This window comes from Lactuca sativa, chromosome 6 (assembly GCF_002870075.4).
Source record: "Lactuca sativa cultivar Salinas chromosome 6, Lsat_Salinas_v11, whole genome shotgun sequence".
NCBI lineage: Eukaryota > Viridiplantae > Streptophyta > Magnoliopsida > Asterales > Asteraceae > Lactuca > Lactuca sativa.
In genome coordinates, this window is record NC_056628.2 from 175,279,127 (window position 1) to 175,306,411 (window position 27,285).

General features: G+C 36.2%; 2 long non-coding RNA genes across 2 annotated transcripts; both read left to right on the forward strand.

Annotated features, from left to right (window-relative positions):
* The first annotated feature begins 11,117 nt into the window (after nt 1-11,117).
* On the forward strand, nt 11,118-11,731 carry LOC128126665 (uncharacterized). The gene is made up of 3 exons (XR_008224634.1): nt 11,118-11,169; nt 11,247-11,519; nt 11,614-11,731. It is a non-coding gene; the product is annotated as an uncharacterized LOC128126665 (long non-coding RNA).
* A 1,647-nt stretch (nt 11,732-13,378) lies between these two features.
* Nucleotides 13,379-14,820, forward strand: LOC111899333 (uncharacterized). Its single transcript, XR_008224635.1, has 4 exons — nt 13,379-13,633; nt 13,715-14,007; nt 14,080-14,387; nt 14,499-14,820. It is a non-coding gene; the product is annotated as an uncharacterized LOC111899333 (long non-coding RNA).
* Nucleotides 14,821-27,285: the final 12,465 nt, after the last annotated feature.

Below are 27,285 nucleotides of genomic sequence, written 5' to 3' on the forward strand. Positions count from 1 at the left end.
CGCTAGAGTAGTTTACTATACTACAATATATCGTTATTATTACTAGACATTGATCTTAAGTTAACTAAAGGTTTGGATTCCCAATCCTTGTCTGTGCGCGCTTGTTTATTTTCCACTCACACTACTGGGAATAAATTACTTGGGACTAGTACATGTTATTAATATCATGTTGGGTTCTATGTACTTTAACATCCCTATGGTGTACATGCAGCCCTAATGCTTTGGATCTAATTTTTCTCTAATTATACATGCAACATTGGTTCCAAAGCATGAAGCCTAAACTAGCATACAAAAATTTAACATATGAATCATCAAACAAGTTGTAGAGTTACCTCTTGATGTTGTTGATGTTGCTAGTAAGACTTTGGCCTTATGAGAACTTAGCACCCCAAGTGTTGTGCCTCAAACAAGTCACAAACACCAAGTAACAATTAGATGGATATGAGAGAGGCTAAGGAGACTCTAAAACCGATTTCTATCATGGAATGCAAGTAGTGGTCAATTTAGGGCTTAGCACTATATATATATATATATATATATATATATATATATATATATATATATATATATGTGTGTGTGTGTGTGTGTGTGTGTAGAATATCAAGGGTCATGTGTAACCCTAATCCATACACATTAGCCTATGATCCATCCATTTGATTTGGATAAACACTTCATGGATTAATCTATAAGCACAATCACAAACCAAAGCATGGATCATTAGCCCAACTCATATGTATTAATTTAATTAGTATCTTTTGATCACTAATTTAATTCAAAATTAATTCTTGATCAATAATAATTAGATAACATGATTCCTCAATTAATATATATATATATATATATATATATATATATATATATATATATATATATATATATATAAATCATAGATAACCTCTTTCTCAAATATCCATCTATCAAATTGTTCTGGTGAAGGCAACCTAAAATGGACCATGCTACTATCAAGTCAAGTACATACCAGTTATAGTTATGGGCTTACATACCTAATCCAGCAGTCTCCCACTTCGATAAGTCTAATAACTATAATTGCCAATGTAACTCAAAATCCGATTAGCAATCGTAGCTCAAAAAAGTCGTTGTCATCCTCTGATGCTACCATTAGATAAGTGATTGTATATTCCTATGTTCTACAAGATATCATGCAGACAAATACATTGAACATGGTCATACTTATTTTCCTACAGTTTGTTTCCCGATTTCCGATTTGTATGACACAGAACTTAATTGAACACATCAATAGAGTTCTGACCGGGCCCGACACATAAGTCAAAACAAAATCATCGAAGGGCTCAAGATATCGCTTTTAATCCTCTTGGGATAAAAGGAACAGATAAACATCAACTTATATGCTTGTACTAACTACTCGTTGAATCATACACAACAACACATTTTATTACATCAAGTTACGGATGCGTTTTTGTACTATCAATGTAGAACCATCGAATAATCGCCAACTCATATATCTTGGTTTGAAGATTATACAATATTATCGACTCACAATCACTCGTGATAAATTCTGTGAAGTGATATGTAAGCGTCGGTTAAGTCCAATACTCAAATATTATTTCAAGAGTACTCATGAATGTTTGTAGCAATATTTTGCTATGGCTAACACCTTAGACAATCATACAAAAACCCATTCATGATAGTCTTCTTTCATAACCTACTTCCAAAGTATGATTGACTGTGCATAGTTTGATAAATCTTATTATTCTGGAACTCAAAACATCCACAATGAAACAATACCAGACAATTGACACAAGATAGTAACGTTACTTATAAATAAAAAAACACCTTTTATTCAATAATCAAATGTCAATTACATTTTACTCAGTCCCTTCGTAAGGGGATCTATTGGGTTCTCCTATGATGATAGCCCCTTCATAACGAGGAGTCCTTCTACTCGATATCTTATGAAGTGATATTTTCTGTTGATGTACCTAGATCTGCCATGATCCATTGGCTCCTTGGCTAAGGCTACCGTACCCTCGTTGTCACAAAAAATCTCCATAGGCTCCTTTACAACTGGTACAACTCCAAGGTCTCGATGAAGTTATTTGGTCATATCGCCTCCTTCGATGCTTCACTTGCTGCTATATACTTTGATTCACATGTTGAATTAGCTACAGTCTCCTGTTTGGAACTTTTCCAAGTTACTACTTCACCATTTAGGGTAAATATCCGGCCCGACTGAGAGCAGAAATTATCTATATTGGTCTGAAAGTTGGTGTCACTATACCCTGTAACTCTTAAGTCATCACTCCCACTGAGGGTAAGGACCCCGTCCTTAGTCCTCCGTAAGTACTTAAGAATGTTCTTTACCACAGTCCAATATGCTTTACCAGGATTCCCTTGATATCTACTAACCATGCTCAAAGCAAAGGCTACATCAGGGCGAGTACAAGTCATAACATACATGATTGAACCAACAGTAGAAGCATATGGTATTCGACTCACTTCTGCTACCTCATCCTCTTTACTCAGACTTTGAGACTTACTCAACTTGGTATAGCTCTGGATAGGTAATTCTCCTTTCTTGGATTCCTCCAAGCCAAAACGTTTCAACACCTTGTCCAAGTAGGTAGTTTAACTAAGTCCTATTAGTCTTTTACTCCTATTTTTCAATATCCTTATCCCTAGGATATAAGCTGCTTCTACGAGGTCCTTCATTACGAAACACTTCTGAAGCCAGGACTTAACCTCCTGAAAGGTTGGGATGTCATTTCCTATGAGCAATATGTCATCCACATACAACACGAGAAAGCTAACTATACTCCCACTAGCTTTGACATACATGCATGACTCATTCTCACTTCTCGAAAAACCAAACTCTTTTACTTTCTCATCGAAAAAAAGATTCCATCTGCAAGATGCTTGTTTTAATCCATAAATATACTTCTCAAGCTTACACACTCTATTAGGGTACTCTACATTCACAAAACCCTCTGGCCGATTCATGTAAACATCCTCAACCAACTTCCCATTAAGGAAATCGGTTTTGACATCCATTTTCCATATTTCATAATCATGAAATGCAGCTATGGCTAGCATAATCCTTATAGATTTAGTCTTGGCCACTGTTGGAAAGGTCTCATCATTGTCAACTCTAGCAGCTTGATTGAATCCCTTCGCAACCAATAATTCCTTATAAGTGTGTACTTTCCCATCCATGTCAATCTTTTTTTTGAATATCCATTTGCACCCGACTGTCTTACGTCCTAGTACATTGTCAACCAAGTTCCAAACTTGATTGTCATACATGGACTGAATCTCGCTGTCCATTGCCTCTTTCCATTTAGCAGATTCAGGGCCTTACATGGCTTCCTTGTAGTTGTTAGGCTCAGCTAAATTTACCATGGTTTTATCACTGATAAATGTATAACCTTCAGAAGTAATATGGAAACCATAAAACTCAGGTGCCTACCTAACTCTACCAGAACGCCTCAGAGGTAAGGATTTGTCAATTGGTTCAATAGGAGTTTCCTCCTCGGGTTGAGTGCTAGTGTTTGAGGTTCCTTTATCACTCAACTCTTGAACCTCTTCAAGGTTAATTTGCCTCCCATTGTCCCCTTGGCATATGAGTTCTCTCTCACGAAATACTCCTCTCCTTGCAACGAAGAAAACATTGTCACTTGGTCTATAGAAGAGATATCCAAAGGATTTTTGCGGATAGCTAACGAAAATACATCTCTCACTTCGAGGTTTGAGCTTGTCATGAGTCTCTCGTCTTACGAAAGCCTTGCAACCCCAAACCTTGATGTGGTCTAACGACGAAACATTCCCTGTCCAGATCTCGTGAGGTGTTTTGGAAACCTTTTTAGTTGCGACTAGACTATGGATATGAGCAGAAGTCTCTAACGCATACCCCCAGAATGAGATAGGTAACGGAGCTCGACTCATCATAGAATGAACCATGTCTAGAAATGTACGATTGTGCCTCTCAGCTACACCATTAATTTATGGTGTCCTAGGTGGCGTCAATTAGGAAACAATTCCACATTCCTTAAGATAGTCGTGGAACTTGATACTAAGATACTCTCCTCCTCGATCGCACAAAGCATCTTTATCTTCCTGCCCAATTGATTCTCCACTACTTACTTAAACTCTTTGAACTTTTCAAAGGTTTCTGACTTATTATTAATTAAGTAGATATAACCATATCTGTTGTAATCATAAGTAAAAGTCAACATCTCTTGTGACGGTTCTGAAGGGTCCACACACATCTGTGTGTATGGGATCCAAAAGACCCTCACCCCTTGCACAAGTGCCAGTGATAGGTGAATTTTTCATCTTTCCAAGTAAATTAGATTCATAAGTGTCATCTTTCTTTGAGTCAAATGACTCCAACACTCCATCCTTTTGGATTTGGGCTATGCGCTTATTGTTAACATGTCCAAGACGACAATGCCATAAAAATGCTTTATCCAAATCATTGAAAGAATCAATATGCAATACATTATTTCCTAAGTTGTCTACAACCATCATAGTTTCATATATGTCATTTCAAGGTAACGCATCAATATAAAATACACCATTGTAATAAGCATCAATACTACCAATTTCAATATTAAAAGAAAAGGTAATACCTTGTTCATAAAAACTGTGAAAAGAAATAATATTCCTCGCCATATCAGATGAGTAGCAACAATTATTCAAATCAAAGTTTAAGATATTACTAAGTAATACGGAATAAACTCCAATCTTGGTGACATGTGACTTTCCCCTATTTCCCATGATTAAGTTCATCTTCCCTTGCTCCACATCCCTACTTCTTTTTAGTCCCTGCAAATCAAAACAAATGTGTAAGCCACATCCTGTATTAAGAACACAAGAATTAGCATGTGATGAGTTATTAGATAGAATTGTATAAATACCTGCAAAGGAGGGTTTGATCTTCCCATCCTTTCTGTCTTGCAAGTATTTGGGGCAACTTCGTCTCCAGTGCCCTTTTTCATGGCTATGGAAGCACTCGACTTCCTTTGGATTGGAAGAGGGTGTGACAGAACCAACTTTGGTCCCATTAGAAGAGGATCCAACATGGGACTTTCCCTTATGACTCTTGGAAGGAGTCTTCCTTTTCATTACATTTCCATGTCCAATAGCCAAGATAGGAAAAGTTGCAGTAGGAGTAGGTACAACATATTTGCCTTTCAAAGACACCTTGAAACTTGCTTAGAGACACCTCCTCCTTGTTCATACGATAAGTCATATGAAACTGATCATAACAAGGAGGCAAGGAGTGAAGGATAATGTCAATTGCCAATTCTTCATTGAAATTGATATTCAGTTTTAGCAAGCAGTCCACAAATCTTTGCATCTTTTGCAAGTGGGTCGTAATAGACTCTCCACCCTTCATTTTGGTCGTGATCATGGAGGCAATGATCTCATACCTCACTTGTCGATCATTTTTATGGTACTTTTCCATCAAGTACTGGTGCATTTCATAAGGCCAAAAGTCCTCATATGACTTTTGGAGCTCAACAATCATGTAGATATAATTATACACGACACTTTGGCCGCGTCCCTCTCATGAGTTTTGTATTCAGCAATTTGTTCGGGAGTAATGGTGGATTCATCAATTTCCTTAATCTCTTTATTAAGGACATATTATTTGTCTACATAATGAATTGCCATTCTTATTTTTCAAATCCAATCACTGAAATTTGATCCATCAAAGATGACCCTCCTACATAGGTTCATGTGGAAGAAAGAGTTGGAAGGGCGGGAAGCATTGTTTAAATGTAGACATCTGAAAAGAAAGACAAAGTTTTGATTAAATACGGGTCCTTAATATAACACCCAAAATGAGATATTATGACTAGGACCCAACACAATATTCTACAATTTGGAAGAGGGATGCCGTAATCCAGTTGTAAAATATTTGAAGGTAGGTAAATGAAAATTTACCAATTTCCACCATGAAAAGTGAAAATGAAGATTAGGTTTTAAATGAATTGAATTTCCTAGATTTTTTTGATATTCATTGAACTTTTCAATGGCATTATTAAATCTCGATTATGCCCTTCAATTTTGTGACTGGGATACATAGGATCACAAACAAGGTGTGAAAAACAATGAAAATTAGCTTGGTACTCTCGATGTTACAAATCACCCAATCAATGTGACAGTTAACCACACACGCTCCATTGATCCATGATTAACATCAAGCCACCCTTTTCGATACATTTTTTGTCCCAAATTAGTGTGCTGGTTAACCACACACACTCCACTAACGACTTAACAAGGTGCAAAGTTCAATTTCCTGGAATAGCACCATTTTCAAATTTTTGCTAAAGTAACTAAGATTGGGAATTTATAAAGCTTAGTTACATTAATAATTTTCCATTATACTTATTAATGAGAATTTGTGTCCTATGCCACCCTTCGGCTAACGACCCTCCGCCAGTCAAGGAAGCGGTGGGTGAGAGTGGACACCCATTAAACCACCATTTTATAGGTAGTAACCTTATACCTCCTTATAGTCCGGCTTCGTGAATGAGACCTACTAACGGTAAGACTGACTTGTCTTATACATATATATATATATATATATATATATATATATATATATATATATATATATATATATATACATATATATATATATATATATATATATATATATATATATATATATATATATAAGTATTAGTCTTTAATATTATAATAGTATAAGGGTTGAATTTTTAAACTTTTAAAGTTCTAGGGTTTTGAATTAAAGTTTCATTAATGTAACTTTTCAAGTTCCAAAAATTGAGGGAAAGTTTGGAAACTTGTCAAAACCATTAGAAATTCTTAACTTATGGGTTTTAAAGTTTCATAAATGTGACATTTCAAATTCCACAACTTTAAGACAAGTTGTGAAGTTTACATGACCTTTGGTATTTCATAACTTATGAAAATTAATATTTCATGAATGATGTGACTATTCACATACCATAACATGAGGATAAGTTATAGAACTCTACAAGAAAAACTTATAGATCAAATTAATTAATCCAATTATGATATGATGATTATTTACCAATTTGACCTAATTTGATTCATATTACATGATAACTTCAAATTATACAAATACCTATTATTACACAAAAAAAAAGTAGTTATCTTAGAATTTGATAAACATCATGTAATTGGATGGGAATAAACATTACCATATCATCAAAATCGATTTTTATGAACCAACACAGTTTGCGCCAATGTTCCTCATCCAAAACCGGCCAAAAACTCAAAAATTCTGCTCACAGACAGACCAACTCATCGAGTGCACTTTTGAACTTAACGATTTCATCATAATAAGGCACCTACTTGTCGAGTTCATATATGGACTCGTTGAGTCGGCCTAGCAGAATCCAGTTTTGCAGTTTTTTCAGCTATGAAAATTACACGGCTGCATCAATACAATATAAAACATCCTCGGCTCTGATACCACTTTTGGGTTTTATATACTTTAAAATCCCTATGGTGCACATGAAACCCTAATGTTTTTGATCTAAGTTTTCTCTAATTATACAAGCAACATTGGTTCCAAAGCATGAAGCCTAAACTAGCATACAAAAATTTCACATATGAATCATAAAACATGTTGTAGAGTTACCTCTTGATGGTGTTGATGTTGCTAGTAAGACTTTGGCCTTATGAGAACTTAGCACCCCAAGTGTTCTTCCTCAAACAAGTCACAAACACCAAATAACAATTAGATGGACATGAGAGAGGCTAAGGAGACTCTAAAAACCGAATTCTCTCTTGGAATACAAGTAGTGGTCAATTTTAGGGTTTAGCACTATATATATATATATATATATATATATATATATATCTGTGTGTGTGTGTAGAATATCAAGGGTCATGTGTAACCCTAATCAGTACACATTAGCCCATGATCCATCCATTTGATTTGGATAAACACTTCATGGACTAATCCATAAGCCCAATCACAAACCAAACCATGGACCATTAGCCCAACTCATATGTATCACTTTAATTAGTATCTTTTGATCACTAAATTAATTATTGATCAATACTAATTAAATAATATGATTCCTTAATTAATATATTATACTTAAAATATTTAAATAAATCATAAATAACCTCTTACTCAAATATCCATCTATCAAATTGTTCTGGTGAAGGCAACCTGAAATAGACAATGCTACTATCAAGTCAAGTACATACCAATTATAGTTATGGGCTTCGACACCTAATCCAACAGTCTTCCACTTCGATAAGTCTAGTAATTATAATTGCCAATGCAACTCAAAATCATATTAGTAATCGGAGCTCACAAAATCCAATTGGGAATTAATCTTGGGATTAAAGGAATTAATTAAACTGTAGGGACTAAACGTGAAAATCTTCAATAGTTAAGCATTGCGCAATTCTTGAACATACCTATAGTAGGGGGACGAATTTTTGATGCTTTGAGGGTTTCCTTTGGCTCTAAGGGTACCTTGGATGCCTTAGGGATGAAGGTAATTGATTAGGGTTATCTTGAATACACCTACCTTTTCCAATACCTTCCTAACACCTGTATAAACCCTCCTTAATATTAAATTTGGCCTAACCCTTCATTCCATGTGCCTTCGCTGGAGTTTTGATCTACTCCTCTGTCTGTATAGTTTTTCCTTGGTTGATAGGTTTGTTTGAGAACCATTAGAGGCATGATACTTGTGGTGCTTGCTACCAATAGTCTTTTAAGCATGGACTCCAGATTGCATACAATAACAGTCTTAAAGGTATGTTTCATAAACCTTTACTATGCGGATTTTTATTATACACTATGGATCTAGGGTTTATACTTTGTTTTCATTATTGTATGCTCAATTATAGAAAATGTAGATCTTCGATTAGGGTTGTATGCACACATTGGATTGTATGTTATCCTGAAAACCTATCAGTGGTATCAGAGCCTAGGTTTAGTTTTCTATTGAATTGATACTAATCTGAATTTGAACAATGAGGAGAAAACAAAATCGTCATTATGTTCTTCGAACTCATCGAGGTTGTTTCTTCGGACTCGACGTGTTGGACTGCAACTCGGCAAGTTGGTCCTCCAACTCGACGAGTTTGTGCGTCAGATCCTGATCTCATATTTTCTTGCCTTACTAGATTTATTTGGTTAATATTTAGTAATTATCTTTTATTAAATCTAAAATAGTCGTATTTTTGGTAATGTTAGATAATTAAATATGACCTAAATGTTAGGAGACAATTATGACTTGGATAATGTTGTTTTTATTTGATTATAATTATCCTTATAGATATGATTAATAATTTAATTAATTGTTTAATTAAAGGATAATTAATATATCCATAATTGGTTACTAAATAATCACTACTAGAAAAAAGACCTTTTACGATGCGCAAAACACGACGCTCTTTGATTTATGTTACGCATTAGAGAGCGACATTAAAAAAGTGTCATCTCTTCAAAAATTTTAAGGATTTAGGTCGCGCATTACTGAGTGCCCTTAAATTAGTGTCTCATGTAAAAATATTAAAAACACGGAGGGCACCTATAATAAAAAGGGCGTCCTCTACAAATGTCGCTTTATAATTTTAATAAACACGCGTTTCTGGGACTCAGGGGGGAAACTAAATCCCCCAAAATTTTGAACACCCGCTTCCTCTTCCTCTCTACTCTCTACACCCGCCAAATCAACTTCATTCTCTCCCTTCTTTCTCTCTGCAAACCCCTTCTTCTCCGATCGACTTTCACTTCCTTCTATGTGCAAACCCTAATCAAACATAACACATTTGAAATAGTAATATCTTCTTTCATTTTCTCCCCTACTACTCTCTGTAAAACCTAGCAGCCGCCACCACTAGAAACATGGAAAATCCCCCAAAATTTTGAAGTACCCCGCTCACTCCTCTTCACCTCTACCCTACTCCATCTACAATGACTCCCCATGTTTACAAACCCTAGTCTAGTTGTGCTTCTATCCTTGGTCCTATTTCTTCATCCATTCAGCAAATTAGAGGAACACGACTTCTCATTCATCCCTCAACTTCATCTTCTCAATCAAGAAAAAAGGATTCTGGTTTTTTTCGTGCATCTGCATCATCTTGGTGGCGATAAACTCTCTAAGGTTCGTTAATTGGTTCAATATTGTTTATTCTCAAAGTGTTGGATGTGGGGGTAAATTTGTTATATGTGAACAAACACAACATCACCAACATCCGATTGACGGGTTCGATTCTCCTCTTCTGGTTACACAAAGGTATGTTGTACTTACCATCGTTCTTCTCCCTGTTACCTAATATGCGACTCCCATGAAACCGAGTTGCTCAACAGGATGAAACTCAACATCTCCGATCCGATCTTTATCTATTCTCTCAATATCTCTTGCGCTTTCGTATTTATAGCCAGAGTTGGAGAGCGAAAAGAAGAAAGAAGAAAGAAGAAAGAAATGATGTGCGTATTCTTCCTCTTTTCTTCCTCTAGCTCGATCACAACCCTTCTTCTCCCTTCTTATTATTTCTTTTTTTATTTGCAGGTGAGGGTGTGAGGTGGCGTTCAAAGGTTGTCAAGGGGTTGTGAGGAGCTAAAGGGCTCAAGTTCGAGGTTGAAGATTAGAAACCGAAGGTTGAAGATCAGATTTGGGATTAGATGAGTCGCTGGTACAACTGACGTCGTCGTGGTGTAGGTCAGATGAGTCGCCGGAGTCCAGGCCAAGTAACAGTGTCGCTGGAGTTTCGGGAAGCTAACGATGTCATCAATTCGAGTGCAGGTGATGTGCCGATTATTGATTTTGGATCAATTACTAACTGTTTGCCATTTTCTTTCTAGAAAATCAATGTAGTGTCTGCTTCTTAATCTTGTTCTCTATGAGTACCATTGTTACCGTCTCTGGTAAAAACATCTAACCATATGCCAGATTCGTTCATTCAGGTTCTCCTCTTCTCCTTTACGTCCCTAAACTTCTTTTCAATCAACACAATTAAGTTTTTACTGCCCACTAAGTGTTTGATTATTTGCTTCACTGAGTATTGCAATATTTGATTATCAAATCAAGGCCCCTGTCTCATCTTGTGTAATCCATTTTTGATACTAGTATTGTTGTTGTATGTTAAAAGGCTACAAAAGTACCTATTAAAGAGTATGAGTTTGATGAAAAGAAGATGGCAAATGTGCAGTCTCATCTGGTGCGTATCAATAAGGGCATTATTGTACTTTTTAAATTTATTATTATTTTTTAATTTTTAATAATTGGGTTATGCAGGAAAAATTGGTTGCCAATAACTATTACTTGAACAGGTCTCCAAAAGATGCGTACAGATAAATATATTATTCATGAAGTGAAGGCAAGAATAGTTGAATGGTATATGATTATGAACAGGGGAAAATGCGTAAAATAAATAATGATTCTTTTTATTATGGATGGTGCACAGGACAAGGGCAGGCTGGTCAAGACTGGAAGCTTTACACATTCATATCGATTTTGTTGAAGATCTGATACCCCTCTTATCTACAGAGCAGTTCCCATGATGAGCAGGTAATAAACAATAATAATATTAGTAATGACCTTCTTTCTTTTTAGCATACCCTTTTTAATATGTTTTAATTTTTATTCTAGATCCATAATACAGTTGCTTGAAGCAGCTTGGTGTCTTACAAACATAGCTGCTGGAAAACCTAAAGAAACAAGAGCTTAATTGCCTGCATTACCTTTACTCATTGCTCAAATTGGAGGTTAGTGTTAAGTACTTAGTTTTTAATATTTCTTGATTTTTTCATATCACTTCAATGGCGTAATTCTAATTTTGTAATTGTTATCCAAAAAAGAGTTCAGTGCCTGTTGCAGAGCAGTGTGCATAAGCATTAGGAAATGTTGCAGGAGAAGGTGAAGAACCGAGACAAATTCTGATTTCTCAAGGGGCATTACTTCCTCTTGCAAAAATGATGTTGCCAAATAAAGTTTCAACAGTTAGAACTGCTGCTTGGTGATTATCAAATTGCAACTGTAACTGACCTGCAACTCAACATGTTGGGTAGTGTTTTATCCCTGCTAGCAGTCCTTACAACTTGTGTTGCTTAGACTGTATCCTTACTTTAAATATTTTGAATCATAAGGGTATTTATGTCTTTTTCACATATGAGAGATCCAAATCAAATCCTTGTCCCACCTCTTTGGGGTGAGGCAAAATATTTCAATTTTGTCCCATTGACAAGCTTTCTAGGCCTTTTTAATGGTGAGAATCACAAGGGTATTTTTGTCTTTTTGCATAGGAGAAAAAATTACAATATTTTTTATTTTTCACAATGACATTTGCTATGTTATGTCATGTGGGACCCATATGTTGAATCTTAACAAATCTATCTCAGATGACAAATACAATCCAAAAGAAATACAAGGTTTCATCAAATCAACTTATATACGAAAAGTCATTGAACCATAACATAATTATCTCAGGTAATCATCAGTTCCATTCCCTTGCTTATTCCATTCCATTCCTCATATATTTTTCTCATTGTCTGATTGTTTTATATTGTTGAAGGAGAGAGAGAGAGAGAGAGAGAGAGAGAGTGATCCTTTGATAAATGTAGAATACGGAGTGAACACTGTAAACGAAAATAGTCCTCAAAAGTTAGGTGTGTGGAGTTTAGATAAAGATTTGCATGCGTGAAGATGTTGATTTTTGGGTTTTTAGATAAAATTATTATAATGGAAATGAGAAGTTTTCAATCCGGTAATGAAGATTTGTGATGGGAATGGAATGGAATTGGAATGGGTGAGAGAATATTGGTTAGTTGTTATTGTATTGTTTGACAAAATTTACAAGTGAGAAATATTGGGTTTGTTTGTTTGTATGAGTAGAAGAGTATATTGGTATTTAGCTATAATATTGTATTCTCGAGTGACCACACCTCTCCCTTCTTTTAATGGTGATGCACAACTATATCCACATCCAACTTAGCAATATACATTCTCTGGATCACCATATTATCAGATTATCCCTTGAATAGTTGTCATAAATACAGAATTTGAGGTATTTGTGGGCTTTCATTTCATTAATCTTGTTCATTATACAATTATGCTTCCAAGATTAGGACTTTTGTGAACCTTTCTGTGATTCTTTTCAGGGTTTGAAGGAAAAATTGAGCCAAGTTGCACGCTCAATTGGCCAACAACTACCCACTTATATGTTATAAATGCATCCACCTCAATGATTTGAGTCCTTGTTTTTGTTTTTCAGTTTGAGTGCTCCAACGTAGTTTATTTTTTGGTGTTTTATATACTGCAGCTAAACAGACTACTTATGATGCCTCGAACAACACTCCTTGTTTGTTGCCTTCATGGATATCACAAGCATCTGCTGGCCAAGTAAGTTACCTTTTTACCCTTTGACTTTATTGGTCAAGGTAGTTGACTACTTTCTATATTGCTTTTTTTTGTTAGTTTAGAGAAGGGGCAAGGCAAGGCGTGTGTAAACAGGGGAATGTTTCGACCTTTACCCTTGATGTGTTTATGATGCTTTTTCTGAATGTCAACTACCCGAGCTTTTAAGAACTCCTTTAAATTCTCTTTGTTTGCAAATAAAAAGTTTGGAAGTTGGAAGTATTGGAGAGTTTTTATCAGCTGCTTTGCTGCCTCCAGAGCCATTAGCTGTAAGTGTTAACAGTTCTTGATGACTTGAATCTTAGTGAATGATTCAAATTGCTAAATGATAGAACTTTAATTTGTTCTAGGTCCAAAATGTTGTGGATTTTTCAAAGATGATTGGAGCATTAGATGTAAATGAAAATCTTACACATCTTGGTTAGTTTATATTAATATATTTATAAAAGTTTATTTCCTAAGATTATCTTTTCTCATTTTTTCAAAATATACGTAAATATCTGGTAATGCTTCCATTGGATCCGAAATTAGGGAAAATGCTAATAATGGGTGCTTTTTTTTTCGTTGCTTTGATCATATTCTTACAATTGTTGCTGGACTTAGTGTCAGGGATCATTTTCTTTTGCCTCAAGAGAACAAAGACGTGAGTAATCCAACTACTTTCACACAAGGGCATTTTGGTCTTTTCCTGATATCTTTTGTATGTCTATTTCAGCAAGCTAGTACAACAAAATCAATATTTTCTGCAAAGGATTACAATGATCATATGGCACTTGTGTGTGAATATGAAGGATGGAAAGAAGCTGAAAGAGAAGGATATGCTTATAAATATTGCTGGAGGAATTTCCTTTATGCTCAAACACTTCAAGCTATACATTCTTTAAGGAATCGTTTATCCATATTTTAAAAGATGCTCAATTACTTGAGACTAAATCGGGGATTAGCAACAGATTAAGTCATAATCAATCATCGGTTAGCGCCATTATATGCTCAGGCCTTTTTCCTGGCATTGCATCTGTAGTGGTATGTATGCTTAATGCTTATTTATTTAATTTACAATTTACAATACAATTGATAGATATATGAATCCATATGTTACTCAATTTTGTTCTTTTTTATTTTTAATATGTGCAGCATAGGGAGACATCAATGTCCTTCAAAACTATAGATGATGTCCAAGTCTTACTCTATGCAGTAAGTATTAAAGAAATAGCAATGCACTTTCATTCATTTGTTTCATATTTTTTTCACATTTCTCTAATGATATTTTTCCTTGAGTCATAGAATGATTGGCTCATATCTTGTTTTTTGATATTTATACGCAGTTTTTTTCTTACGTCGGTGGTGGCGAAGTTCAAGATTAAGGGAGACTTGTAATCATGTTTGGCATTCCTTTCCAGTAAGAAACAGAGTTGTATGATTATTTGTTAGTTTTATAGGAATGTATAACACATGTTAGCAATGTATTATTTTTGTTTAACATTTGAATGATTTTTTGTATGCCATTATAATTTGTGCAATTTATTTTATATTATGCAATGGATTGTATTTTTTGTATATGGTATTTTATTTCTGTTATAAGAAATTAAATGAAAATTTAATTTAAAAATTAATAAATATATAAATTTATTTTTTTTAAACATTTAAATTTACGATACGCAAAAATGTATGTCATCTTCATTTATGACATGGCCTTTCTTGACAGGGGCTTTCTTGATACGCATTGCATGTCATTAACACGCGCGTCGTAAGGTTACGACACGCGAATGCGTGTTGTCTTCCTTTATGACAGGGCCTTCCTTGATACGCATTGCGTGTCGTAACCGCGCGTCGTAAATGCGCGTCGTCTATAGACGACGCGCAAAAGCGCGTCGTCTCTCTTTATGACAGGGCCTTCCTTGACACGCATTTGCGCGTCGTCTGAGCGTTTTACGACGCGCAATGAGCGTCGTAAAAGGCCTTTTTTCTAGTAGTGAATTAATTTGATTATTATTTAAAGTTAATTTTAGGGTTGTTTGAAATTTAAATTAAAATGTTTAATTTTTGAAATTTAAAACGTAAACCCTAAATTACATTCTTATAGATTTTGTAAATAATTTAATTAAATGATTAATTAAAGGATAATTAATAAATCCATATATGGTTTAAATTTAATTAAATTATAAGTTTAATTTATTAAAAGATTAAACCCTTGATATTTTAAAATGTTTAAAATTCACTTTATACTCTCTCTCTCTCTCTCTCTCTCTCTCTCTATATATATATATATATATATATATATATATATATATATATGTATATATATATATATATATATATATATATATGTATAATTTAATATCTGTTATATGTATCAGAAAAGTCAGTCGAATCAGTAGTATGCCTAATTCATGAAGCCATACTATAAGGGGAGTTTAAGGAAGCAGCCAGTAAAATGACCGTCATTGGGTATGCATTCTTACCCATTGCTCTCATGTATGGTGGAGTGTCGTTAGCCGAATGGGTTCAATAGGACAATTAATCCTCAGTAAAAATATAATGATATAGTAACTAAACCATTTTTTTAGAATCCCATTTTAAGTTACTCTAGGAAAAATATGAATTTGATGCTAACCCGTGAAATTGCACATTGCACTTTATTGGTCGTTAGTGGAGCGTGTGTGGTTAACCGACACACTAATATAGGACTAATATTTTTGGCAATGGGTTTCTTCCTGGCTATTAGTTGTAGCACCCTGGCTGTTAGCTGCAACACGATCGACAAGTTATGGGTGACAAACGTCATATCATTTCGACGCCTGAAGAACATCGAGGCAGGCAATTCATTAATAGCATAGTTATGAAAAATCACATGATAAACGTCAATATGTTAGTTTACATGAAATCAATAGTACGCTTATTTTACGTAAATACTCAGCTCTTCAAACGGTTTTATTCACAAATAAAACTACATGTTATTAAACTATGTATGGCATATATACTTGTATCTTTTGGTCTTGGAAACATAAAAGACTACAGTTCAGTTTTATGGAAAATATAGGATTTTCCGGGATAAATACGATTACTTTACAAACAAATAGTTTACAGTTCAGTTTTATGGAAAATATTGGATTTTCTGGGATAAACACTCTCATTTTTACAAATAAACGAATTGCAACTCATCTTATAGAAAATATTGTATTTTATGGTAACAAACATGCTTTCATCTCATTGAATGACATATATTTATTTATACAAATACTTATGAGCTCACCAACTTAAATGTTGACACTTTTTTCTCAAATAACTTGTATTCTCAGGATATCAGTAAGATAGGTTATCAACAGCTTTTGAAGATTTGATGCTAGGACGTTAAACAAAACTTTTGACATCATATTGTAATTGACTTCTGAAACATGTAAATGCTTACAAAGATGTAACTTTTTCAACATGTTCAACTACATTCACAAAGTCTGAAATTAATAAAAAGCTACTGAATGCTCTCCCAAAGTCGTGGGACATGAATATGGCTGTTATTAAGAAGACCAAGGATTTAAGTTGCCTTACTCTAGCTGAAATGATGGCAGTCATCAAAGCCTGTGATATTTATGACAAACAACATGAGATATATCAGGTAAATTCATACTCAGCTGCAAACCTTGGGATCTCATCTAACAATGGTCTTTCATCTCTCACTTTTTCCTCTATTGGTCAGCCCTTTGCTGCTTAGCAAGCTCAGATTCAGTCCTTTTCCACTCCATCAGCAACTTCATTTCCTGCTAGCCATGCCTTTCTCTCAGAACCAATCATTCGTTGCTACTCAAGCTGCTTCTCCTTCTAATATGGCTTCTTCCTCAAACACCAAGGAGTGTGATGAAAATCTTGCTCTCGCTACACGACTTGTTAACTGCTACAATGCTCTTATAGCTAGAGATCTTCCGCCACAACTGTCATTTGCTGATCTTGATCAGATTCATCCTGAAGACGTAGAAGAAATGGATATTACATGGCACATTGCCATGGCAGTTTTCAGGGCAAAGCAGTTTGCAAAGAAGACCGGGAAAAATAACTAAGGAATGAGTGCTGACAAAAAGGTAGGGTTCAGCAAGGGAAAGTTGTGTTGTTTCAACTGCCACGAGCCAAGTCATTTTGCTCGTGAGTGCCCGATACCGAATCGAAGATTGAACAACAATAGGACAATGGTGGGCATGGGAAACAATCGGGGAGGTGCTCAAGTCAACAACGAAAAGGATATGGTTGCTCAGTCATTTAAATGGGAGGACCAGATGCAGGCCTTGCATATTTCAAAACCTGAAAATGCTCACCTAGCCCAAGTCAAAGATGAAGCTTCTGCAGATAGTATTCCTGCTGAAGAAAAGATGATGGAGCTTCAGTTTGAGTTGATGGTGTCTTCTACTTCTGAGCCAAAGAAAAATGAGGTAAGTCTGCCTTCATGTTCTCAAGCTTGTATTGATTATGTTAAAATTCTTCATGAAGGAATAGAAACATTACGTAGAGAAGTAGAGAGCCTTAGATATGAGGGCTATCAACTTAGAAAAGGACAAAAACGCCTTAAGGCCCAGTTAGAAACTAAAATAAAGGACTTTAGAAGACTTCACGAAGACTACAGTAATAAATGTGAGAATTATGACTACATAAAGAGACAGAACATTGAGTTAGTTACTGAACTTGAAACATTAAAGGGAACATTTGAAACTTCTGATTTTGATTTTAGAAAATTTGATGTTTCAAGTGAGGTAGCTGCCAGCATGATAGACCACTGCATGCAATTTAAACATAATCAGTCAAAGGGTCTAGGGTATGATAAAGTTCCTCCTCCTTTCAACCATTCATATCAGTTTCAATCATTCATATCAGTTTCAACCATTGTCCAAGGAGGAGATTTCCAATGAACCATTCATGGATTATGGCAAGCCTTCTGGTTTTGTTTCGGGAGGATTTATTAATGTTGAAAGTACTAACATTTCTACTTCTCCTACAGATCAATCCTTAAATCAGTCAAAGCACGAAGTTGAAGGATCTGTTTTTGAAAATAAAACTTAGTCTTAACCTGAAGTTTTGGTTTTAAATAAAGACTTTAATTTTTTTGATATTGCAAGTGACAATGTTTTTTTTTGTGATTTTTCTGCACCTTCTGATACTCATTTGAATGTTTTTAAAGTGTTTGATGATGTGGTTGACAATTCTAATGTTTGTGATGATACTAATGAAAAACAACCAGTTTCACAAGTCTCTCCATCTGATACACCCTCACTTGTCTCACAACCTAATTCTTGTTCATGTTCATGTGAGAAAAGCAAGGGTGTTGGTATGGAAAACAAATCTAAAAAGTACAGTACAAGTTTTAACAATAACAAACATATTTGTTTCAATTGTGGTATTGGTGGTCATATAGCTAGGAATTATCCTAATAGAATGTTTGTACATTATATGTCACCAAGAGGAGAGAACGAATTCAGAGGAAGGTCTTTAACTAGAAATTCCTCTAGAACTCATTCTCAGAATGATGATTGCAACGGTGATCATAGTAGAAAACATACAATTTTTCAAAAGCATAAAAAGGTCTTTCATAACAAAGTCCCAAAAAGTTTGCCAAAATCAAACATGGCTCAGCCAAGATTGGTTTCATCAAGGAGTAGTTCTGGGTCTTCAACAAATTCCGGTAGAAAACCCAGATGCTCAAAGCAAACTAATAAAAATCATGTTTCAAAACCATCGGGGATTGTTAGAAAACCTAATTACTAATGGTTGCCCAAAATAACTTCCAATCCATCATCTGTATCCTTTGAAAATTCAGTAAATAATAATAAATCTGAAAAGGCAACGGGACCACCCAGGAAAGTGATGACTTAGGTTCCTAAATCTAAATAAACCCGCAAATTTTGCAGGAACAGTTGCGGGGGAATGTCGTCAGACCTTGGTACGTCGACAGCGGCTGCTCCCGGCATATGACAGGAGATATCTACATTCAATCTTTTAACGGGGGATATGTTTCCTTTGCGGGTGGAGATGGTGGAAAGATCACTCAGAGAGGAATCATTACAAATGGAGTGTTAAGTTTCGAGAATGTCAACTATTCTCCCGAATTAAAGGATAGTTTGTTGAGTGTGTCTCAGATATGCGACAAAGGCTATTCTACACATTTCACTGACAAGGAATGTATGATTCTCAAGCCAGGCTTTGTCATCCCAGAAGAGTGGATTCTTGTCAAATCTAAAAGGGATGGGAATGCTTACATAAGTGATATGAATAGCAATCTTCTAGAACAAGTTGCGTGCCTCTTTTCAAAGATCTCAGAACAAAATGCAATGATGTGGCACCGAAGACTCGGTCATGCTAACGCCAAAAACTTGAATCGTCTTGCAAAGAATGAGATGGTCCATGGTTTGCCTGTCAAAGACTTCATAGCTTTTGAAAAGTGTTTGTCATGTGCCCAGGGTAAACATCACAGAAAACCACACCTGCCAAAACAGGTTAACTCAATCAATCAGCTGCTCCAATTATTACATATGGACTTGTTCAGTCCAGTCAACATCCTTAGCATCAACATAAGTTCATAATGTCTGTTTTTGATTGATGATTTCGCTCGGTTTACATGGGTCTTCTTCTTATCCAACAAAGTTGGGGTTGCATAACTGATAAAAAAGTTCATAGTGCTAATTAAGAACCAAACCAACAACTGAGTGAAGGCGCTTCGTACCGACAACGGAACAGAGTTCAAGAATTCTATTCTTGATCATTTTTATGCTAAAAAGGGGATTATGCGTCAATACAACTCCGCTCAATACAACAATTGAGTGAAGGCGCTTCGTACCTCAACAAAACGGTGTTGCTAAAAGGAGAAATAGAACCTTAAAAGACACTGGAAGGACAATGCTGTGTGACTCCAAGTTACCAGTCTTCTTTTGGGCTGAGGCGATCAACACTACTTGCTACGTTCAGAATCGTGTGTTGATCAACAATGCTCAGATGAAGACTCCGTATGAGATCCTCTATGGTCACAAACCATCAGTCAGTCATTTTCGTGTATTTGGATGCCCTTGCACCCTTCTTCACCTAGAGTCCAACCGGAAGTTTAATGCCAAAGCCGATGATTGTTACTTTTTAGGGTATGCTGCATGCACTACATATAGGCTCTACAATAAGAAGACGAAGTAGATTGTGGAATCCTATGATGTGCGCTGGTTAGAGGAAAATGAAACGGATGCTCGAGTGGGTCCGTATTGGTTGTTTGATTACACATCCCTTTTCAAGTCCATAAATGTGTCTTCGGATAGCTCATATGGGTCTTTCCCTAGTTTGAAGAATGTTACTGAAGATGATGACGAAGAAGTTGTCTACAGACCTCCAACGGTATCCTCTTCGCCATCTGAGGGGGAGTCCTCTGCTTCGCCTGAGGGGGAGTCATCTGTACCACTTGATAGTCCGGAATCTCCAGTTCAGAATGATACTCCTGATGCTGAGGCCAACCACTCACTCCTATTAAAAGAGAGTTCATGTAACAGAGTCTTTCCTGAATACATTTCTAATGAGTTTGTAGCAGAGTCATCCGGTGTGGGACAATCAGCAAATGAAGGAGGTGTCAACATTCATAATCTTCCTGTCTCGCATAATGATATTAGCCATGAGATACCCTCAAGAATTCAACGCGATCATCAGATCGAGAACACATTGGTCAGTTGGGCGATGGCATTAAAACCAGAAGTCAGAGTGGAGATGTCAATACATGCCTCTACTCTTCTTTTATCTCTCAAATAGAGCCCAAGAATGTTGAAATGGCTTTGAATGAGCCCAGCTGGGTAGACGCTATGCATGAAGAATTGAATCAGTTTGAAAAACTCAGTGTTTGGAAATTGGTTGAGTTACCAAAGGGCAAAAAGTCTCTTGACACACGTTGGGTGTATTGAAACAAGCAGGATGATTCAGGGTTATAGTGCGAAATAAAGCTAGATTGGTGGTTCATGGGTTTATGCTCCAGTGGATCGCTTGGAGGCTATTCCTATCTTCCTTGCATATGCCTCCTACATGAACTTCACAGTTTATCAAATAGACGTCAAAACTGCCTTCTTGTATGACAAGGTGAAGGAAGAAATCTATGTTGATCAGCCCTCTGGGTTTGTTAACTCGAAGTTTCCTAATCATGTCCACAAGTTGGATAAGGCATTGCATGGGTTACATCAAACTCCTTGAGCGTGGTATGCGACTCTTACAAAGCAGTTACTCGAGCATGGATACTCTCGTGGAAGTGTCGATCAAACTTTGTTTATCAAGCATGTTGATAATGATCAGATCTTTGTTCAAATTTACATTGACGACATTATCTTTGGGTCAACGAGTCCGCAGCTATGCAAGGAGTTTGAAGGTGTTATGAAAAAGTGGTTCGAGATGAGTTCGTTTGGGGAAATGACCATGTTTTTGGGGCTTCAGGTCAAATAAAATTTAACCAGAATCCTGCTACATTAAGCCAAGTATGTGGAGGATATTCTTGAGAAGTTCGAGTTCAAAGACGCTAAGCCTGCATTCTCGCCGATGGCTGAAAGACCTCTTGTGACTCAAGATCCTGATGGCGAATCCCTAGATCCGACACACTACAGATTGATGATCGGATCGTTGATATATCTTACTGCATGCCGACCTGACATCATGTTTGCAGTTTGTCAATGTGCACGTTATCAGGCTAATCCTAAACTTTCAAATCTTATTGTTGTCAAAAGAATTTTTCGGTATATTAAAGGCAGCCCAAAATTGGGTCTTTGGTATCCGAAAAATTCTGAATTTGACTTATATGCCTTTGCTGACAGTAATTATGGAGGTTGTAAGCTTCACAGGAAATCTACTTCAGGAGGGTGTCAATATCTTGGAGATTGGCTAGTGTCATGGCAGTGCAAGAAGCAACACACTGTCTCAACTTCAACAGCTGAAGCGGAATACGTTGTTGCATCTGCTTGTTGCTCTCAAGTCATATGGATCAGCTGTTGGATTACGGTTTGAATTATCTAGAAACCCTAATATACTGTGATAATGAGGTTACGATTCAAATTGCTAAAAATCATGTCCAACATTCAAAAACCAAGCACATTCATATTGAAATTCATTTTATCAGAGACTGTTTTGAACGTTTACTCATTCGGTTGGAACAGGTTCCCACTGCTAATAATGTGGCGGATCTGTTCACCAAGCCTTTTAACAAAGCTCGATTCGATGTGCTTGTGGGATTTTTGAAGATGATACGTTTTGAGGATTAATTTTATTTTTGATTTTTTTTACTTTAGATTAAGTCTTTTATTTTTATTATTTATTTTATTTTTTTTAGTTCTTATCTTCAATTTTTTTTTTTTGGTTAGCTTTGTTTAAATTTGCGCATCTTAGTGATTTCATTCTCACCCATGCACAAATTTAGGGGAGAAATAAACAAAAAAAGTTCAAAATTCAAAAATCCAAAAAACAATAAAAAATCAAAAAGATGTGACTGATAACTTTGCTTGTAAGTGATGTGTTGGGAAGTGATATTATCAAGTGATAACGGGCAGTTTGAATCTGCGTAACGTACCATAATTTAATTGTGTACGCTCTGTGCTCGATGCGTCGGTAGGCACGAAATATTCTAAATGGACTTGACTAGGAAGATTTGAACTTAAGGAATTCAAAGACTTAACAAATATTGAACTAGTTAGATCCGTTTAGCCTGACAATATGACGCTCGGATAGGATGAGCATGGAGATATACATGGGAGTCTACTGGCCACACTAAAAAATCCGTATCTAGAACTGTCGATTCACTTTTCCTCGATGTGTGGATTCTGTCCTTAATTCCAGTATTGATCGGGTGACTGCGGAATTCTGATAAATTAGGTCTGTAGAAAGTTATTTTATTTCTCTCTGTCTGTTACCCATATGTTGCATCCTTTGCGTGATCAAGAGATCCAACCTGGACTTTAACATATGCAATTCTATCTCTCTTCATCTTCTTTCTATGAAATTCTTCCTATCTGTTAGCCATATATTGTCTCCTCTACGTGACTCAAAATCCGACCTGGTACACAGTATATGAATCATTCTTTTTCTCAATCCCTATGAAACTTCAGTTAGTCATATGTATCATCCTCTGCGTGATTTGAAGAGATCTGACCTGGGTGTATAGCATATGCATTTTAAATCTATCTTCTCTCTTAATAATTGTCTGCTGTGACAACCCGAAAAACTTCTTGCGTGCACTCTTCAATTCTTTCCAATATTAGACATATTTTACTATATGGTAATACCCTTTAGAGTCTAATGAAGCGTTCTAAATGTGATATAATCAAGGTAGGAGTGTTAAGAAGGGTTAACTCGAAGTGTAGGAATCAAAACCGGGCCAAACACACCAATACATGGAGTGTGCGACCATACACTTGAGTGTGCAGCCACACACTCTTGTTTGCGGCCTCACACCTTCCCAACCACACACTCTACCTATATATGCCACCCTTAGATCATTCTTGAACACTTCCTTCACTTCTTCAAGCATAGAACACGAAAATCCTCTCAAGTATCATCCATTCTCCTTGAAGATCTTCATAAAAGGTACCAAGAACACCAAGAACACCAAGATCTTCATCTGGCCGCACACAATGCAACACACACCACCTGGCAGCACACATGGCCGCACACAGGGCCGCACACATGTGCTGGCAGCACACTAGGCAACACACCTGGCCGCACACACACATATAGTGTGTATTTTGGCCATACACCCTCTTGTATAGCCTTATAAACCCTCATACAATCATATATGATTATAACACTTCATTATAAGTGTTTACTAGTCCCTAAGGTGGTCCCAAAATCATCAATTAGTTGTTCATAACACTAATTAAATCCATATATGTGCCAATATATAATAAATAGGATTCGCGCATGTACTCAAGTCACCACTTGGCACCTAGCGTCTAATCCAACATTGTCATCAGAACCACTCACTGCAGCTGGGTTCATACCCCTTTAATTAACCTTTGAAATACTTTTAAATGTTTTAAATGCTTTTATGGGGGGATACAAGTTGAATACTTATAGTTATTACATCAATCACATGTGATTAATAACTACAAAACCAATGATTTCATCACTGTTTCAAAATGTTTATCAATCTGTTTTACTTCAAAATGTTTTACAAACTCTTTTACTTATCAAATACTTTTATTTAAACTTTATTATACTTCTTATAAATTGCGTGTCCATATATGCATAGATATATAAGAAATGTTTAAAAGGCTTAGGAAGGCCATCTGCCCTATTTCCTTTTCCTCGATTTGGATGTGGTCTGGTGGGATGTCGGGTAGCCGTCCGAGGGTCATTTCAATATTAATTATATATCATATGTGCATATATCGACATAAAAGTACTTTCATTATTCATGCGTTTCAGTTACATCATTAGTAAGTTACCATCGGGGTAACATAGGATTTCATTTATACTATTACTAGATCAATGAGTCAGTTCATTCATGAGTCATATACATTACATTACTATGAGTCATATACATTACATTACTATGAGAACATATACAACTATACTAGAGAAGAACATATACAACTATACTAAGAAGAGAACATATACAACGATACCAGAACAAGTAACATTACATTACCTATACATGAATACGTTTACAATTGTGATCCACTGTATCAGGCATGCCTTAAATGTCATGGCCCGAGTTGTAACCAGAATCTATTGGAGGGAGAGCGTGAGTTTGCGTATAGATCTATACTGGATTGACTATCCTACACCTTGCTGCTAGCTACAGCCGGACCTGCAGGTCTGCGGGTGCCAAACATCATTCCATGTTACGACCATTCATTATGTCGTTGTTACCAGTCGATAGTATGGTGCAATTAAATCACATAATACCTTAATATAAATCCGGTTTAAGGTAGTTAGTACAGCAGTAGTTCCTATAATACAACACTATAGTACTACATTAATTTACCCATTACATACATTTAGTGATTATTTCACTTAAACATTAATGTACAAACTATATTTTGTTAATGATGGTTATACTTGGGAAATTACACATTTTTACAACAATCGAACATACAAAACAGTTAAGCCTTGGTAGACGGCTACTTTAATAGAAAATATAGGTTTTTCTGAGAGATTCAAACTCTTACAAACACTTACATACATTTTACAAACTTACAATGGAGACATGTTCAAACGTTTTGATAACAAACCTCGACACTAAAATACTTATGAACTCACCAGCTTAATGTTGATACTCGCTTTCAAAATAACTTGTATTCTCAGGTAATCAGTAGACAGGTACCGAGACCAGCTTTTGAGAAGATGGAGCGCATCCAAGACTCATCTTATTATTTTGATTTACATTATATTTTTGGTGTCTAAAACTGTACAGAACATGCTTGTATTAAAATTATATATTTAATGCAATGGATGATGTTGTTTGCTTGTTTACTACTACTGTGTTGTGATACATTACATGACGGCCTCCGCCTCAGAACGTTTCCGCCGTTCTCGGTTTTGGGGTGTGACAGATTGGTATCTGAGCATTGTTTATAGTGAATTAAGTATATCAACCCATAAAAGATATACTAAACTATAAACCCATTAGGTATTAAAGCACTCTGACCAAGAGTCTGTACATTAAATACTAAAATATTTAATTAAGTATACTAGACTGCATTCATACTAAAATCAGTTTCACAACGACAAGAACAAAAGTATTACGATTGTTAAATATCACAGGTAAGCTCGGGGATGTAGGTCAGTCTTGGGAATGGCATAGCCTGATCAACTATGTTGGTCCGAGGAGTGATTAGCATATGCCCTAGAATAGTTGTGATGTGTTAACAAATCTAAAAACTTACCAACAATACCACAAGAAGATCAGTAGAACCTAAACTTAAAATACTATAGGTGTATTTTGTACTACTAGCTACGCATATACTATATTCTCATACCTCTCTTCTCACATATATATCATGGATGGATTCCATCACGGCGACCCATATTTTCCAGAAGAAGGCAATGCAGGGTGGATTGAAGAAGAAGAGCCCGAAGATGAGCATCCAATCCCTTTGGATGATCACCTCGCAGAAGGCTTTTCTGATGGATCCGACTCTGAGCCTGAAGTCAACAACCTACCGCTAGTAGGTCAAGCCCCAAACAACGATCCCCGACCAGCATTTCCAGGTCCCACTCCCTTGTGGGTAAACAACTTGAATCGCTGGAGCGACGAACAGGGTCAACCCTTACCTTACTTTGGGGACCGAAGCTTTTACAACGTTAGAGAAGGTGGTTCTGCGGATAGAGCTCTGCCCGTCATTGTCCGTAGAATTGCTCGAAACGTCGAACAAGGTCGAGCAGCCATTGACCAAGTCATGGAAATTGATGCCAACTCAGGCGTTAATACCGTCCGCATTCGACATCTGGAAGAAGCACTCGAAAGGACGAGGAGATCGAATGACGCACTGCGACATCAATTGACCACCGAAATCGCAGAACTTCGAGTTCACCAAAGAGCTCACGAACGACACCTCCGAGAAGTGGTTCGGCAACTGGCAGATATGAGGATTCGCCCTAGGATTTCCCATCGTCGTTAGAAGATTCCTAGTACATCTTTGTCTTTTGATTAAGGAATAGCCTTCAGTATCTGGGCTTTTGGTAACATTTGTCTATAAAATATTCCTAACTCTCAGTACGCTAACTAGGAATCTAGTAACTGTCAAACTTTCCGTATGGTATGATGTGAGACCTACTGTTAGGTCGATTTTTCCCTGAACACATTACATCAATAAAACCAGTAATATTGACAGCTATCTAATCTATGAGAAAACCTTTACACTTGCGTTTTCCTACTATTCTTCCCTATTATGACTTCAATTCGTACACTCATTCAACTGTTGGACTATGGCTATTTAGT